Source organism: Perognathus longimembris, chromosome 17 (assembly GCF_023159225.1).
Source record: "Perognathus longimembris pacificus isolate PPM17 chromosome 17, ASM2315922v1, whole genome shotgun sequence".
NCBI classification, from domain to species: domain Eukaryota; kingdom Metazoa; phylum Chordata; class Mammalia; order Rodentia; family Heteromyidae; genus Perognathus; species Perognathus longimembris.
Window position 1 is genome coordinate 7879995 of NC_063177.1, and position 13536 is coordinate 7893530.

General features: G+C 42.6%; 1 protein-coding gene across 1 annotated transcript in view; it reads left to right on the forward strand.

The window, feature by feature from the left end:
- Positions 1-13536, forward strand: part of Zmynd15 (zinc finger MYND-type containing 15) — a 56182-nt gene that overhangs the window by 35084 nt on the left and 7562 nt on the right. The window lies entirely within an intron of this gene.

A 13536-nucleotide genomic window follows, 5' to 3' on the forward strand; every position in this document is an offset into this window, starting at 1 on the left:
GATCCACTGAGAGGTCTATTTTAGACCTTTTTATATTTAGTAGTTGTTTGGTTTTAGATATATAATGTAAGGTTGCTGACCCAAACCTGTGGAAATACCATTTGACAAGAAGATTTTTGTTTCACAGACCTGGTCTCTACTGTCCCCCCACTCCCCCCACCTTAACAGTCATATATCAAGGAGATCATGCCCCTTTGTTCCCTGTGTTCTAGGCTTGTCTCCCTCAACATTATTTGTTCAAGTTCTGACCATTTCCCTGTGAATACCAATATTTTATCATTTCTAATCTCTATGTAGTATTCCATTGTGTGTAGGTACCACATTCTTTTTTTTTTTTTTTTTTGCCAGTCCTGGGCCTTGGACTCAGGGCCTGAGCACTGTCCCTGGCTTCTTTTTGCTCAAGGCTAGCACTCTGCCACTTGAGTCACAGCGCCACTTCTGGCCATTTTCTGTATATGTGGTGTTGGGGAATCGAACCCAGGGCTTCATGTATACGAAGCAAGCGCTCTTGCCACTAGGCTATATCCCCAGTCCCAGGTACCACATTTTTTGGATCCATTCATCTGTAGAGGGGCATCTGGATTGTTTCCATATTTTGGCTATTGTGAATTGTGCAGCAATAAACGTGGATGTGCAGATATGTCTTTTTGATATCCTGAGACCTGTTGTTTGGGATAGATGCCTAGGAGTGGTATGGCTGGGTCATAGGGTAGGTCTATGTTGAGCTTTTTGAGGAACCTCCGTACTGTTCTCCAAAGTGGTTGTACTGATTTGTACTCTCACCAACAGTGGAGAAGGGTTCCTCTTTCCCCGAATCCCCTCCAGCATTTGTTGTTGCCTGAGTTCAGAGTATAGGCCATTATAACTGGAGTGAGGTGGTATCTCAGGGTTGTTTTTATTTGCATTTCCTTTACTGCCAAGGATGTTGAACATTTCCTCATATGTTTCTTTGCCATTTTTAGCTCTTCTCCTGTGAAGTCTCTCTTTAGCTCCTTTGCCCATTTAATAATTGGTTTACTGGGCTTGGAGGGGGTTAGTTTTTTGAGTTCTCTGTAGATGATGGATATTAGGCCTTTGTCTGTTGCTGTGCTGGTGAAGATCCTTTCCCATATGGTTGGCTGTCTTTCTAGTTTGGTGGCTATGTCTTTAGCTGCGCAGAAACTTTTTATTTTGTAGTAGTCCCATTTGTCAAGTCTCTCCCCTATCTGTTGTGCCCCTGGGACTATATTCAGGAAGTTCCTTCCTGTGCCTGTAAGTTCTAGCGTCTTTCCTACTCTGTCCTTCAGTAGTTTCAAAGATTGAGGTCTGATGTTGAGGTCCTTGATCCATTTTGAGTTGATCTTGGTGCATGGTCATAGGTTAGGGTCTACTTTTGAGTTTTCTACATATGGCTGCCCAGGTTTCCCAGCACCAATAGTTGAAGAGGCTATGTTTATTCCATTGTATGTCTTTAGCCTTTTGTCAAATATCAGCTGACTGTAAGAATGCGGCTTTATTTCTGGGTCTTCTATTCTATTCCATTGGTCTTCAGGTCTGTTTTTATACCAATACCAGGCTGGTTTTGTTATGATAGTTCTATAATAGAGCTTGAAATCTGGTATTGTGATACCTCTTGCACAACTTCTTTTGCCTAGAATTGCTTTGGCTATTCTAGGTCTTTTGCTGTTCCATATAAATTTGTGGGTTGCTTTCTCTATTTCAGTGAAGAATGTAGCTGGGATCTTGATGGGGATTGCATTGAATTTGTATAACATTTTGGGCAATATGGCCATTTTCACTATATTGATTCTGCCTACCCATGAGCATGGGAGGTCTTTCCATCTCCTTGTGTCCTCTTTGATTTCCCTTTTTAGATTTTTATAGTTCTCATTAAATAGGCCATTCACGTCTTTAGTTAGGTTGATCCCTAGGTAATTTATTCTTTTTTAGCTATTGTAAGTGGTATTATTTCCATAATTTCCTTTTCTGCTTGTACATTGCTGGTGTACAGAAAAGCTGCTGACTTTTGTGGATTGATTTTGTATCCTGCTACTTTGCCAAAATGGTTTATTAGGTCTAGGAGTTTGGGGACTGAGATTTTGGGTCCTTCAGATATAAGATCATGTCATCTGTGAATAGGGATAGTTTGATTTCTTCTTTGCCAATGTGGATACCTTTGATGCCCTCCTCTTGCCTTATTGTTATGGCTAGGGATTCCAGCACTATGTTGAAAAGAAGTGGGGAGAGTGGGCATCCTTGTCTTCCTGAGTTTAGGGGGAATGGTTTTAGTTTCTCCCCATTTAATATGATATTAGCAGTTGGTCTGCTGTATATGGCTTTTATTGTTTTAAAGAATGTTCCCTCTATTCCTGTTCTCTCCAGGGCATTTAACATGTATGGGTGTTGTATTTTGTCAAAGGCTTTTTGGGCATAGGCTGAGATGATGGTATGGTTCTTGGTCTTAGCTCTGTTAATGTGGTGAATTACGTTTATTGATTTACGGATGTTGAACCATCCTTATGTCTGTGGGATGAAGCCTACTTGATCATGATGTATAATTTTCTTGATAAGTTTCCGGATTCTGTTAGCTAATATTTTGTTGAGGAACTTTGTGTTCATTAGTGATATTGGTCTGTAATTCTCTTTTTTTGTTGTGTCTTTTCCTGGTTTGGGGATGAGTATAATATTAGCTTCATAGAATGAATGAGTTTGGGATTTCTCCCTCTGTTTCTATTTCGCGAAAGAGTTTGAGGAGTATTGGTAATAGCTCCTCACTAAAGGTTTTATAGAATTCATTGGTGAATCCATCCAGGCCTGGGCTTTTCTTTGTTGGGAAGCCATTTTTAGATCTTTGATCTTTACCAAAGTTCTATGGTTTTCTTTTTGCATGTTTTATACTTTTTTTTTTTTTGGTATCTGTGCCAAATTCAGGGCCTCATATTCTTTAGTTTTCCACTTAAGACCGGGGCTTTAGCTGGCGCTAGTGGCTCATGCCTATAATCCTAGCTACTTAGGAGGCTGAGATCCAAAGATGGAGTTCAAAACCTGTCCAAACAGGAAAGTCCTTGAGACTCTTATCTCCAATTAGCCACCAGAAAACTGGAAGTGGTGCTGTGGCTCAAAGTGGTAGATGCTAACCAAAAAAGAACTCAGGGACAACATCCAGGCCTTGGGTTCAAGCCCCATGACTGACCAAAAAAAAAAAAAAAAGACTGGAGCTTTACCACTTAAGCCACAACTCCACTTCTGGCATTTTGTTGGTTAATTAAAGAAAACAGTCTTACCCCAGGCTGGCTTTGAACCATGATCCTCAGATCTCTCCCTCCTGAGTAGCTAGAATAACAGGTGTGCAACACCAATACCTGGCCTTGTACATATTTTGTTTAATCATTTATATCTAGGCACAGACAGATTTATACCTAGGCACAGATCATTGAAACTGTGTTAATGATAGATAACCTACATGATGGTAGTCCCTTAAGGTATTACTGCCTAGTGATATCATAGCCATCTTAGCTTATGCAAGTATACTCTATAATGTACAAAGGCAAAAATCACTTAACAATGCATTTATTAGAATACAATTTTTTTTAACTTAGGACCTCATGCTCACTCGGCTTATTGCTTAGCTGGCACTTTACCACTTGGGCCATATCACCAGTCCTAAGATGGAGCCTCAAAGATCCTTTGGATCTCAGCCTCCTGAATAGGTAGAATTATAGACAGGAACCACCAGTGCCAAGCTTATGTCTCATCTTAAAGTAACACAATACTTCAGAAGGTTAAGATCTAATGATTTTTGGAAACCAGACTGGGCAGACAAGTCCAAGAGACTCGTATCTCCAACTAACATGCAAAAAGCTGAAACTGAAGGTATGGCTCAAGTGGTAAAGCATCAGCCATGAGCAAAAAAAGCTAAGCAAGAGCTCAAGGCTCAACATAATAAATTATACAGATCTCTAGACATTCACACTCAGTGAGACCAAAGGAGGATACTCTCAGGAGAGGAACACAGAGGCGCAATGCCTATGTGCATCTGATCAGACAAAATGATGTTCATCAGAATGAACTCCAGGAAATGGAAACAAGAGGATTTTTTTTCTTTTTGCTGTTTCAGTTTTCTTTTTGCTCTGTTTGTTCATGTATATATATTTGGGAGTATAAGGGGAGGCACAGGAACGGAGGGAGAAAGGGTAAACAAATGCAGCATTGGTCCTCAATGGACACTGTTGAAAATTAATTATACAACTTGCGACTAAGAATGGGAGGAAAAACCAGGAAAGAGCAAGGGAAGAGGTGATGTCTAAAATGAAATGTACTCTTTACCTGACTTATGCAACTGAAACCCCTTTGTACATCATCTTTATAACAGTTTTTTAAAAATTTAAAGAGCTCGAGGCTCTAAGTTCAAGCCCCAATACCAGCACAAAATGAAACAAAACAATATATAAGTGAGGTGCTGGTGGCTCATGCCTGTAATCCTAGCTACTCAGGAAGATATCTGAAGATTTGAGGATATCTGATATCTGAGGATCATGGTTCAAAGCTAGCCTGGCAGGAAAGTCCATAAGATTCTTATCTCCAATTAACAATTTTTAAAAATATTACACCATAAGTGGAGCTACGGCTCAAGTGGTAGAGCACTAGTCTTAAGTAAAAAAGCTCAAGGACAGTGCTCAGTTCCTACATTCAAAGCCCAGCACATACACACACACACACACACACACACACACACAGAGAGAGAGAGAGAGAGAGAGAGAGAGAGAGAGAGAGAGAGAGAGAGAGAGAGAGAACAGGGCTGACTTAGTATCTCTGCTATGTACTGAGGTATGGCCAGGGAGTATAGGGCCATGAGGTTTAGATGGATGGGCTCATTGTTAGATGCCTCTCCATCATCTGCCCCATATTTCTTATTCCTATTAGTTCCCCTAATTTGCCAGCTTGGTGGTTACAATGGAAATAACATTGTTTCCTGTTCTTGAGCAGATTCTGGTTGCCTCAAGTCCTTAGCATGGTCTACCTCCTGTCCATAGTGACTTGCATCAGAGACAGGCACCAAACCTGAACCAAACAAAGAAGAAATTCTTCAGGGCACCTGGGAAAGATACGTCTGTCTCTGGGAAAAGCAACAGAAGAGATTCCCTGGCATTCCATGATGTGGTATCAAGACTTGAGGGCTGGAATGGATGCAGTGAGCCCTGTCATCTGAAGGAGGGTCCAGTGCTAAGGACACAGCTCACACCTACCCCCAAAAGCCACAGCAGACAAGCTGGCTCTACAGTTCATGCCTAGAAACCTGGCCATTCTGAGGCCAAGACTGAGACAATGACAGTTCCAAGTCAGCCTGAAGAAAACATTAGCAAGACCCATCTCAATCAATAAAAAGATGGCTGCAGGGCTGGGAATATGGCTTAGCAGTAGAGTGCTTGCCTTGCATGCATGAAGCCCTGGGTTCAATTCCTCAGTACCACATAAACAGAAAAAGCCAGAAGTGATGCTGTGGCTCCAGTGGTAAAGTGCTAGCTTTGAGCAAAAAGAAGTCAGGGACAGTGCTCAGACCCTAAGTTCAAGCCCCAGGACTGGCAAAAAAACAAAAACAAACAAAAAAGATGGCTACAATGTCATGTACCTGTCATTCTAGCTATCTATACCGGAAGAGTAAATAAGGAGGATGCTGTTTCTGGCAGGCCTCATAATAAATTCAAGAACCCACTCAAGAAATAACAAAAACAGCCAGGTGCCAGCGACTCACGCCTGTAATCCTAGCTTCTCGGAGGCTGAGATCTGAGGATTGTGGTTCAATGCCAGCATGGCAGGAAAGTCTGTAAAAGTCTTATCTCCAATTAATCAGCAGAAAACCAGAAGTGATAGTGTAGATCAAAGTGGTAGAGGACTAGCCTGGAGTGCAAAAGCTCAGGGACAGCACTCAGGACCCGAGTTCAAGCCCCATAACTCACCAAAATGAAAAAAAAAAGGGAATGAGGAATGGCTCAGGCAGTACAAATCTGTCTAGCAAGCATAAGATTGGTTCAAACCCCAATATGAAAGAAAATTTAAAATAAAATATAAACAACGGGGGCTGGGGATATAGCCTAGTGGCAAGAGTACCTGCCTCGGATACACGAGGCCCTAGGTTCGATTCCCCAGCACCACATATACAGAAAACAGCCAGAAGTGGCGCTGTGGCTCAAGTGGCAGAGTGCTAGCCTTGAGCAAAAAGAAGCCAGGGACAGTGCTCAGGCCCTGAGTCCAAGGCCCAGGACTGGCCAAAAAAAAAAAAAATAAAATTAAAATTTAAAAAAAATATATATATAAACAACGGACAGAAGAGAGAACAGCAAAGAAACAAATCAATACTGATGACACCTTGAATTTCTGGATCAGACTGCAATTAATGTTAGAATCACTTCTGGATATTTTGATAACCCAAACCCATAGGATCGCCTCTCTCTCTCTCTCTCTCTCTCTCTCTCTCTCTCTCTCTCTCTCTCGTCCTGGGGCTTAAACTCAGGGCCTGAGCACTGTCCCTGGCTTCTTTTTGCTCAAGGCCAGCACTCTACCACTTGAGCCACAGCACCACTTCTGGCTTTTTCTATAAATGTGGTACTGAGAATAGAACCTAGGGCTTCCTGTATGCGAAGCAAGCACTCTACCACTAGGCCATATTCCCAGGCCGAGGTTCTCTTTTTCTTTTTGTTGTTTGTGCTTTCCAGTGCTGGAGATCAAATCCAGGGCCTCTATTATGCTAGGCAAGTGCTCTACCTCTGAGCTACATCCCCAGCTATGAGTTGGGTTTTGCAAGCTGGGTACCTGTGGATCACCCCTGTAATCCTAGCTACTCAAAAGGCTGAGATCTGAGGCTTGCAGTCCAAAGCCAGCCCCAAAAGGAAAGTCTGTAAGAGTCCTGTAGCCAATTAACCATAAAAAAAAGTGGAGCTGTGGCTCAATTGGTAGAGTGACAGCCTTGAACACAAAGCTCAGGTACAGTACCCAGGCCCTGAATTCAAGCCCCAGTCCTAACATATATACACACACACAACAAGTGGAGTTTTCTGTGACTTTATGTAATTTCATAAAATGGACTTAGGAAATGGCAGATAATAAGTGACTAACTTCTTGGGTACTGCAATATTATTTTTAGAATTTATATTATATATTTTCTTGGTTTAAATAATTTAGAGGAAGGAGTTTGCATTGTTGTATAATCAGATGTAAAAAAATTATTTAGACTTATGGTGAGACTTCCCATTTGGGGCTTTTGATTTTACTTCATCTCTTGGTGAGTTAAGACCATTTCCCATAAAAGAAGAAGGCAACACAGCAGTATTTCCAAATCCAAGTATTCTCAGAAATGTCATTCTGTTGTTCTGTATGTGGTCATATGATTCAGGATATAATAAACTTGGATATGTACCAGTTTATTGAGTCATAATGCTTTTTCCTGTTGACGTGGCTATAGACGTTAGCCTTTTGCCTTGTGGCATTTGGTATTTCAAGATGTTTCTAGCCAGAACAACTTTTGCTCCTTTCTAAGTATCTGGGATTTTTGTTGCTGTTGTTTATTTTTGCTGGTCCTGAGGCTTAAACTCAGGGCCTGCTGCTTCTGAGGTGTCTCTGATACCCTTTGTGGTGAAGGCTAGGGCTCTACCACTTGAGCCACGGGGCCACTTCCAGCTTTTCCTGAGTAGTTTATTGGAAGCAAGAGTCCCATGGACTTTCCTGCTCATTCTGGCTGTGGAACACAATCCTCAGATCTCAGCCTCTTGAGTAGCTAAGATTACAGGGTGAGTCACCAGGGCCAAGCATTGGATTTGTGCTTTGTTGTTCTTGTTTTGTTTTTTCCTTTTTCTTTTTGCCAGTCCTGGGGCTTGAATTCAGGGCCTGGGTACTATTCCTGAGCTTCTTTTGGTCAAAGCTAGCACTCTATCACTTGAGCCACAGTACCACTTCCAGCTTTTTCTGATTATGTGGTACTCAGGAATCAAACCCAGGGCTTCATGCATGCTAGGCAAGAACTTTACCACTGAGTCACATTCCCAGCCCATTTTCTTTTGTAGTGATGGAGATAGAACCTAGGGCCTGATGCATGCTAAGCAAACACTCTATCACTGAATTATATTCTAGCCCTCTAAGTAGTGTGTGTATACACACACACACACATACACACACACACACACACACACACACACACACACACACACACACACACCAGTTCTGGGGCTTGAGCTGAGGGTCTGAGCACTGTTCATGAGCTTTATTGCCTAAGGCTAGCGTTCAGCCACTTGAGCCGTACCTCCGCTTCTTGCTTCTTTCTAATTTATTGGAGATAAGAATGACATGGATTTCCCTACCCAGGCTGGCTTTGAATCATTATCCTCAGCTCTCCGCTTCTTGAGTAGCTAGGACTACAGGTGCCCAGTGATTATTTTATTTTTGTTTTTATTTTTGTGGTTCTGGGCATGAAACCCAAGACCTCATGACTACTAGATAAATACCCCACCCCTGAGCCGCCCCACCCCAGCCTTTGGGAGAAGATGTTTGAACTATAGTATCACTTCAACTGTTCTGGTCTAGTCTTTGAGAGCAGCTGATTTCCTTATCTTACATCTCTGTCATCTTCCCCTCCACTTCTTTTTATTTTGTTTTGTTTTTGTTTGTTTTCTGGCTTTTCATTCTAATCTTCCAGTCTTTTTCTTCTGAGTGTTTTTTTTTTTCAAGTTTGTCCTAATTCATTCACATGTCTTATCTGCTGTTCCATAGTTTCAATCCTGTTCTTTGGACCTTCTGATGAGTATTTCTGTTTGAGTATGTTAAGTTTTCATGCTTTCTTCCTTCCCTCCTCCAAGTATAGCTTGTCATTTCTTCCTGTCATCTGTACAGACACTTCTCTGGAAGATTCTTTCAAACCCTAGGGGTATTTCTCCAGAGTTCTATTTTCCATAGGTCTTTTGCATGGTCTGCCCTATTCCTTGTTTCGAAAAAATAGAATCCTCACAATATTTTGTTAATATTATTTCATGCATACAGAGTTGTTTTGCAAAATAAATTCACCTGGGCACTGGCTCATGCCTATAGTCCTAGCTACTCAGGAGGCTGAGATCTGAGGATTGTGGTTCAAAGCCTGCCCAGGTAGGAAAGTCTTTGAGACTCTTATCTCCAATTAAACAACAAAAGTCTAGAGGTGGAGCTGTGGCTCAAGTAATAGAGCACTAGCTTTGAACAAGAAAGCTCAGGGACAGTGCCCAAGCGCTGAATTCAAGCTCTAAGATTGGCACAAAAAGAATCCTAAATTCAACCCCTGGTAATACACACACACACACGCCTGCACACATACGAATGGTGAAAATAATATAATGAATGACTACAGAACACACAGTTTTTTCTCTCTCTCTCTCTCTTTTTTTTTTTTTTTTTTTTTTTTTTTGCCAGTCTTGGGCCTTGGACTCAGGGCCTGAGCACTGTCCCTGGCTTCTTTTTGCTCAAGGCTAGCAGTCTGCCACTTGAGCCACAGCGCCGCTTCTGGCCATTTTCTGTCTATATGGTGCTGGGGAATTGAACCCAGGGCCTCATGTATACGAGGCAAGCACTCGCCACTAGGCCATATCCCCAGCCCCAGTTTTTTCTCTTTCCCTATCACAGAAAGTATACTCTCTCAAAATTATCATTTGTCGATAAGCAGCCTTTGGCTTTCTGTTCATTGGTAGCATAGACTGAATTTCCTCTGCAGGAGTGCAATAGGAATGAGCCAGTTGCTCTAGTAGTACAGCTGCAGCTCTGGTGAGCCAGCAGTACCTCCCATCATCTCTACTTCTCTCTCCAGGACCCACTTCCTCCTTCGTCCTTCTGCACTGTTTCCAGATAGAGCTTTTCCATGTAGTTCTCCTACTGTGGCTCCTGCTCCTCTATGGTTCCAGTGGTCTTGTGGCTTTTGCTCACATCTTTCATGTAGACCTCTCTCATTTTGGGGTCACTCTATTCTCTATTGACTCATTCACAAATGAAGAGCTAATTGATTGATCTGCCATCATCACAGGAGTGTCTCAGTCAGACAGAGTTCTCATGGGCCTGCCGTGGGATCAGCTACACATTTTTCAATAACTCATGTGGATTGGATAGTGGCATCTGTATAGACAGCTATGGCCATGTAACAAAGAACAAGAACAACAACTAAAGAACCCTACAGTCTTGATGACATATAGACATAAGCATTTATTTCACTTGTAAATATTTAAGCTGGCTGGAGGTTGGCTGTTGTAGGCTGGGACCTGATCTAGACCTTTCCTTTGCATTATAAATCATGATTAATCAGGCTGGGGTGTGTGTGTGTGTGTGTGTGTGTGTGTGTGTGTGTGTGTGTGTGTGTGTGTACACCTGTACTGGACCTTAAACTTAGAGCCTTGCACTCTCACTTGGCTCTCTTTTTCCCCACTTAGCTTTTTTTTTTCACCAAGGCTAGCACTGTATCACTTCAACTGTACCTCCACTTCCAGCTTTTGCTAGTTACATGGAGACAGCACCCTAGTCCTGAGTTCAAGGCACAAAAAATAAATTTAAAAAGGACACGGTTTATGACATTTAAAACAGCCATTACTCAGATTTAAAATATGCCCCCTAAAACACAGGAGCATTATAAAAACACTGAAGAGAAGGGACAGAAAACATCAGAAGCAACATGGAAAAGTTTTAATAAGCATTAAATGAGTCAACGGAAGCAAAACCAAATATCCATTACCACAATCATCACCTATGAGTCAGAAGTTCAAAGTACATTCCTGCTTGAAGTGTCCTCTCATTTGAGAGGTGGATTCCTCCTAGCTTTTTCTCTGTCCAACACCAGCCTTCTACACAGCAGGGATTGCTCTGAGATTCATTTTGAGTGGTGAGTTTTCTCCATCTCTCCATCCTCATAGTGCAATGAGCGAGCGTGTGGAGAAACTACATCTGTCTTGGGATATTCTCACTGAATATCTCCTCAGGTGCGTTCTGCTACCCTCATCTCCTCCACAGAACTACGACATCCTACTAGAATGTGGGCTAATTCTGCAGAGACCTTGGGGCTACATTTGTGAATTGTACATGGCCCGAAGGGAACAAGAACTTAATGAATTAATCTGTGCCAAAAATGATTCCTAGCCAGGCACTGGTGGCTCACATCTGTAATCCTAGCTACTCAGGAGGCTGAGATTTGAGGATCAAAGTTCAAATCCAACCCAGGCAGACATATCCTTGAAACTCTTTTCTCCAATTAATCAGAAAAAAAGCTGGAAGTGGAGATGTGGCTCAAGTGGTAGACCACTAGCCTTGAGTGAAAAAGCTCAGTGAAAGTTCAAGTGCTAGCACACACACATGCACATGCATGTGAACACATATATTCTTACTTCACAGTGGATAGAAACATACCAGTTCATAGAATCAGAATGTTCCAAGGAACAGTCAGGCATAGGACAAGGACGAGGGCAGATCTTCAATCGCTCTTTCCTCTGAATTAACTTCTCACACCAATAGCAGGCCCTTCCCCATAATGACAACAAGCTACCAGCAACTTCAGAACCACCCCCCCTAACCCCCGCCAAAAGCAGAACTTTTTTTTTTTTTTCCAGTCCTGGGCCTTGGACTCAGGGCCTGAGCACTGTCCCTGGTTTCTCTTTGCTCAAGTCTAGCACTCTGCCACTTGAGCCACAGTGCCACTTCTGGCCGTTTTCTATATATGTGGTGCTGGGGAATCGAACCCAAGGCTTCATGTATATGAGGCAAGCACTCTTGCCACTAGGCTATATTTCCAGCCCTAGAACTTCTTTATCATCAATAAAAGCAGAACTTCTTTGACATCAGAATGAAAAAAACAAACAATAAACAACTGAAACTAATTCTCACAGGACTGCCTTGGTTTGGACAACTGAGCATGCATCAGGCCTCTGTCTCAAGCCCATCTGACAGATAGATAGTGGCCTCAGTGTGTGTGGGATGGTGCATGGTGGTGGTGCGTGTGTACATGTGTGTGTATGTGTGCTCGCATGTGTGCACATGCACCATCAGCTCATGCCTGTAATCCTAGCTATTCAGAAGGCTGAGATTTGATTATTACAGTTAAAAGTCAGCCCAAGCCAACAAATCTGAGAAACTCTTTTCTCCAATTAACCAGCAAAAAGCCAGAAGTGGAGTTATGGCTCAAGTAGTAAAGCCCAGGCTTGACTAGATAAAACTAAGCAAGAGTGTGAGGCTCCGAATACAAGCTGCAATAACTGCATATGAACACACAGAAAGAAAGAAAGGAAGAAAGAAAGAAAGAAAGAAAAGAAAGAAAGAAAGAAAGAAAGAAAGAAAGAAAGAAAGAAAGAAAGAAATGGAGGGAGGGAGGGAAGGTGGGAGGGAAAGAGAAAGAGAAGGAAGGAAGGAAGGAAGGAAGGAAGGAAGGAAGGAAGGAAGGAAGGAAGGAAGAAAGAGAAGGTTGGGAATATGGCCTAGTGGCAAGAGTGCTTGCCTCGTATATATGAAGCCCTGGGTTCGATTCCCCAGCACCACATATATAGAAAAAGGCCAGAATTGGCACTGTGGCTCAAGTGGCAGAGTGCTAGCCTTGAGCAAAAAGAAGCCAGGAACAGTGCTTAGGCCCTGAGTTCAAGCCCCAGGACTGGCAAAAAAAAAAAAAGAAAAAAAGGAAGAAGGAAGAAGGAATGAAAAAGAGAAAAAAAGAGAAAAAAAATAAAAGAAGGAAGGAAGAAAGAAAGGAAGGAAGGGAGTGAGGGAGGGAGGGAGAGAGGGAGGGAGGGAGGGAGGGAGGGGGGAGGGAGGAAGGAAGGAAGGAAGGAAGGGGAGATGAACAAGCAAATTTTGAGAAAAAATGAAAAGAAAACAAAAGCCTATTCTCATCTTTTTTTTTTCAGTCCTAGGGCTTGAACTCAGAGCCTGAGCACTGTCCCTGGCTTCTTTTTGCTCAAGGCTAGCACTCTGCCACTTGAGTCACAGCACCACTTCTGGCTTTTTCTATATATGTGGTGCTGAGGAATCGAACCCAGGGCTTCATGTATACGAGGCAAGCACTCTACTGCTAAGCCACAATCCCAGCCCCTATTCTCATCTTTTATTTATTTTTTGCACAAAGGATCAAGCTGGCCTCAGACTCCTCACCCTCCTGAGTAACTGAGACTATAGGTTTCCCATTTTGCCTGCCTCAATTAAGTTCTTTTAAAATTATTTCTGTTAGGGAGCTGGGGATATGGCCTAGTGGCAAGAGTGCTTGCCTCATATACATGAGGCCCTGGGTTTGATTCCTCAGCACCACATATACAGAAAACGGCCAGAAGTGGTGCTGTGGCTCAAGTGGCAGAGTGCTAGCCTTGAGCAAAAAGAAGCCAGGGACAGTGCTCAGGCCCTGAGTTCAAGGCCCAGGACTGGAAAAAAAAAAAATTATTTCTGTTAGGAGTTCTCCCTGTAGGACAGAAATAATGAGGCCACCACCCATCTGCTCTGTGCTTCCTAGTGTACAAAATACTTGTCCCACTGAATCCTTCCAGCCAGCCCACGAGGAAAATAGCATCATTCTACCATCTATGCAGA